This window comes from Tenrec ecaudatus, chromosome 18 (assembly GCF_050624435.1).
Source record: "Tenrec ecaudatus isolate mTenEca1 chromosome 18, mTenEca1.hap1, whole genome shotgun sequence".
In the NCBI taxonomy this organism is placed as follows: Eukaryota; Metazoa; Chordata; class Mammalia; order Afrosoricida; family Tenrecidae; genus Tenrec; species Tenrec ecaudatus.
The window spans coordinates 15048949-15054076 of record NC_134547.1 but is presented as its reverse complement, the minus strand read 5'-3'; positions in this window follow the sequence as shown (position 1 = coordinate 15054076).

Below are 5128 nucleotides of genomic sequence, written 5' to 3'. Positions count from 1 at the left end.
ATGCCAGTTTGTTAGAACAAAGTGTTCTTGCATTGAGGGAGGGCTTGAGTAGAGGCCCAAAGCCCACCCAGTTCTTCAGTGTCTTGCCATATAAATATCTGTACATAGGCCACTACCTCTATTTTTATGAATGCATATATTTACATATGTACACACCTAAGTTTATACCTCTATCCATAGCTTTGCTTCCTAGATCTTTCCTCTGTTTCCTTTTACCTTCATCCTGCCCCAATATCACACTTGTCCTTCTTCTGCCTCTTAGTAATTCCTCTCAGCTAGGTTGCTGTTGCTCCAGCCCCAGGAGCTCTACGTCCTCCTTGCTGTTACTTGTAATTCCCTGCTTGCTCCCCTGTCTGTGGTGGTGTTTTCTCACGCCTCCTTTCCCTCGTCTCCCCACCCCCAGTGTCCCTCTGGAACCATTGGTCTCATTGCTGTCTCCTCGGGCTTACTTCCCAACAACAATAACGGAGACAAAACTAAAAAGAAAAGATTAAAGAAAAACACAAACAACAAAAACAACTAGCAAAAAAACCCAAAACAAAACTGAGAAAGCATAGATAATTCCAGGTCTGTCCACTGACTGACCAGTATCTCCCAAAGGGTCCTGGGGAATTCCGGGAACTGCCCCTTCCAGCCTGAGGTCTATTTGGGGGGCTTCTCGGGGGCTTTGTGGCTCTGCTTTGCTCCCATTGCTGTTCCGTTCTGTTCCCTTCTTGCTTCACCCCACAGTGTTGTCCTCTGTTGCAGTATGCTCCAGCGAGGGGCCATCACATCTCAAGCTATTGTTAGTCTGCAGTCCTCTCTGCCTTCGCATCTCCATGCAAGCTCAGGGCTTGTTGTGCCAGTAAGGTGTTTAGTCCCTGCTCTTTTTCCTTCTTGATTTGCTTTTGTGTGGGTGGGGCACGCCAGCCTCTCTCCCCAACCTGTAGGCTTAGTGTTGTCCTCTGTAGCACAAATGTCTAGGGAGGGGTCAGTTTGGCTCTGATCATGCGTTGCTCCATGTACTTACGTTGCCCTCTAGGGTTGGCACGCCGTGGTGGGGTCACACTCACACTCCCATTTCAGTGAAGACCTAAACAGTACTCTCCCCCTGGGTGGATCAGTGCCCTGTTTTTAATTTTATAATCCCATAAATTTTCATATGTTTAAACGAATCTGAGCATTCCCCAAACATCATGCACATACAGTAGCATTTGAAAAAGTGCTGTTTTATAGTTAAGACTCGTGATGTGATTCTCTGTGCCGCTCACCACCATCAGGTCCACTCTGACTCAGAGCAGACCTGGAGGGCAGGGTAGAACTGTCCCTGGGTTTCCAAGACTGGAACTCTCGACAGGAGTAGAAAGCGCCTTCTTTCTCCCACAGAGTGGCTGGTGGTTTCGAACTTATGGCCTTGAAGTGAGAAAGCCCAAGCATAACTCACTATGCCACAAGGACTCCTACTGCATTACCATATGGGAAATAAAACTGGAATGAATAGGACTCCAAATCAGTTTTTCTTTTTTTAAGCAAAAGTTTGTTACAAGAGGGAAGTCCTGGGCATAAAAGTAAAGTGAGTATGTATGTTGAAGATAAAAATAAGACATGCTTTGTAAAAAAGGCATTGATAGGGAGGCAGTATATTATGACAGTAGTGGATCCCCCCAGACTAGAACCAGGAAGGACAAAACTAGTTTGAGTGCTGTTACACTGATAATTTTAAGTGTACTTGGTTAGACGGTGTATTAGTCTGGGTTAACTAGAGAAACAAATTCAGACACTCATGTATAAGGACCTTTATATAAAAGAGTAATTGTATATTAAGACAACAGCCCAGTTCAGATCAAGTCCATAAGTCTGATATTAGCCCATATGTCTGATACAAGTCTGTAAGTTCCTCTTCAGACTCATGGAGTGATGCCCAGTGCAGGAAGATCACAGGCCAGTGGGTGGAAAGTCCTGTGGATCCAGTGGCAGTGGAAACTCAACGCTGGCAGGGGACTCCACGTGGCTCCTCCAGCTCCGGGGCTCTAGTGTAATTCCATGTGTCTTGTCAGCAGGAATGTCACACAAGGAGTGACCATGTGTCCCACCTCCAGCAAGCTATTTAGCTCCTTAGCACCTCCAAATGAGGTCATCAAGCTGCCACTTGATTGACAGACTGAACACCACCCCTTCATTCTTAATAATCTCAAGTTGACAGCAGCCTATGTCACTACCATCGACGACTTCTATCTTGGTTATCCCGTGCTGCCTTAACAAGTGCAGAAACTTCTTTCCCACAGTTCTGGAGGCACAAGGTCTGAATTCAAGGTGTGACTGCAGAGGATCGTCCATGGTCTTGTAAATCCATCTTCTTGACCTAATGCCTCTCTTCTCCTGTGTCTGTGTATGTTTGTGTCCATGCTGTTCTTTTTGGCATCAAATGCACATATACAATTCAATTATTCAATCATATCAAGAAGAATTGAACAAGCATTTCCTACCATCAATTTGAGAACATTTCCCACCCCCCATAGTTAAGTCTTTAAAATTAGTTGTGTAATCACAATCAGTTCTGGTACCCCCCCACCCCCACCTTCAGTGTTACTCCCCAAATAGTCACCTTCCCTATCTCCTACCTCCCACCCACCCCCCATGCCCTATAAACCCTCGCATCAGTTACTATTACTGTTAGGCTGTTCTTTCTACAAGGGGGCTTTCCCATAAGATTTTTATGGGAAAACATTGAGGTTGTTTAACTCAAGACGTTGTTAGATTTGGGACCGAGCCAACATTCATTGGACTTAAACTGAATGATTAGTTGCATTAAATTGCTTTATAGGCGACCATAGGAATGGGGTGAGGATTTCAAATCTATTATAGGGGATACAATGCAATCCATGATAGTTTTTCCAAAAGTTAAATGTAGAAATGGCAATGCTGTTAAGTGCTGTCTAGTCCGTTCCAACTCGTATCAAAGCAATCCAGTGCGCAACAGAAAACAAACCAACACACCACTGCCAGGCTCTGTGCCAACCTCACAGTTGTTCTGTTTCAGCCCATGGTTGAAGCTAAAATATCAACCCACCTCACTGAGCACAGATACAGTCGCACTCAGCATATGCCAGACCTGAAGACTCCGCCCATGACTCAAGTTGCAATATTGAAGGAGTCTGGGCAAGCTGTTGAATGATGCTGGAAGCAGCCGGAGAACGTGAAAGGAAGAGTATACAGAGTCCTTGTTATTAAAAAGACTTGGTTGACACTCAGCCATTCCAAGAGATAGGTAGCAGACGATGAAAACCTGATGGTATTGAAGGAAAACGTCCAAGCTGCACTGAATGCATTGGTGGAAAGGCTCCAGGAATCGAATACCAATGGAAAGGTCTCAAAAGAACGCTGATGTCGTGCTAGAAACTCTAGTCTGTGCCAAGACATTAGGAAGGCAGCTATATTGACAAAGGTGCTTGACACGATGGCTGCGTGTACGGATTGTGGTAAGAGCTGGAAGAGCCCCCAATAAAATGATTTAATAATAAAAAAAGAAGATAGTTAACCTGACCAACCAAGTGATCATTAAAAACCAAACTGTTGCAACAGTACATCAACAGTGAGCAGGCAGAAGTTGAAAGTAGGTCGAGAAGAGGATATTGAACAACGAATGTCATCCTGGACATCAGCTGGCTCGTGACTAAAAGCAGAGACTACCTGAAAACAACATTCACTTGCGTTATTGGTTGTGCAAAGGCATTCCGATGAACACAGTATGTGTCCTTACCATATGTAAGGACAGCGTTGTGAAGAGTGGGCCTTGCAGGACACCTAATTGTGCTCGTGTGGAACCTGCGAGTGCACCAGAGGCAGTCTTCAGGACAAAGCAAGGGAATGCTGCTGCCTTATAATCAGGAAAGAGGTGCTTCAGGGCTACGTCATTCATCCTCATTGGTCTTTTCAATGGCCTCACTGAATGACGACAAATTCAGTCTCCCCCAGCGCTCTCTCCAACAATTCGACCTTGCTTATTCTTCAAGTGTGAACCTCCTTCTGCCAACCACGTTAGCCCTTGTTTTTTGTGTGCCCTGCTGTCGTTTTTTTTTTCCTTTTAGTGATCCCACCTGAACAAAGCTAAGATTGTCTAGACTGCGACATCTAGGAGAGCACTCGGCAAGTCTTTCTTGCAAAATAGGACGGCTGCCTGGATTTAAAGACTTATTTTTTTAATTAGTGGCTGAGTGCTTCAGGGAGAGGACCAGGCTGTGGACTCCTGTAAAGATTTAAAGTCACAAAAATGCACAGTGTCAGTTCTATGCTGTCCTAGGAGGTCATTTTGAGAGTCAGCTCAATGACAGTTTCATTTTGGGAGCTGAATTTTTTTCTTCGGTTTCAAAACTTTTTTTTACATAGATGGCATGTAATATTTAAAAATACCATTAAACAATGTTATTATTTATGGTTAAGTACAATATGAGGGGATTTTTTAAAGTGTAGAAAAAAATGAATTAAAATATAATGGCATCTTCCCACTTAAAATCATTTTATTAGGGACTCATACACCACCCATCTCTATCCATCCATACATCAATTTCGGAGCTGAATTTTTAAACTACCGCCCTTGAAGGCTCCCTGTAAGCTCCACTCCTTTCCACTCCCTGGTAACCTCAGTGGATTACACAGTGGGCTGCCAGCCAGCTATGAGTTAAGCAGTTAAAAAACAGCAGGTGGGAAAACAGGTGTCCCACTGGGGAGAAATGAGACTTTCTGTTCCTTTAGCAGAGGTCCTCAAAACTTTTTAAATGGGGGGGGGGGGGCAGTTTACTGTCCCTCAGACCCGTTGGAGGGCTGGACTATAGTTAAGAAAAAAAAAACTGAACAGATTCCTATGCACACTGCACAAATCTTAATTTGAAGTTAAAAACAAAACGGGGCAAAAACACCCGGCGGCCTGGATAAATATCCTCGGCGGGCCGCATGTGGCCCGCGGGCCATAGTTTGAGGACCCCCACCTCCCCCCCCAACCATACACAGCCTCAGACGGTCGCGATGAGTCGGGAGAGCTCGTAAACGCCTCCGGGCCCCTAAAAGCCGAGTTCCCGGCGTTTCCCAAGCACTTCCGCTCTAGACGCTGGGAGCACGGACTTCTGGGAAATGTAGTCCGGCGCCTGCGTGG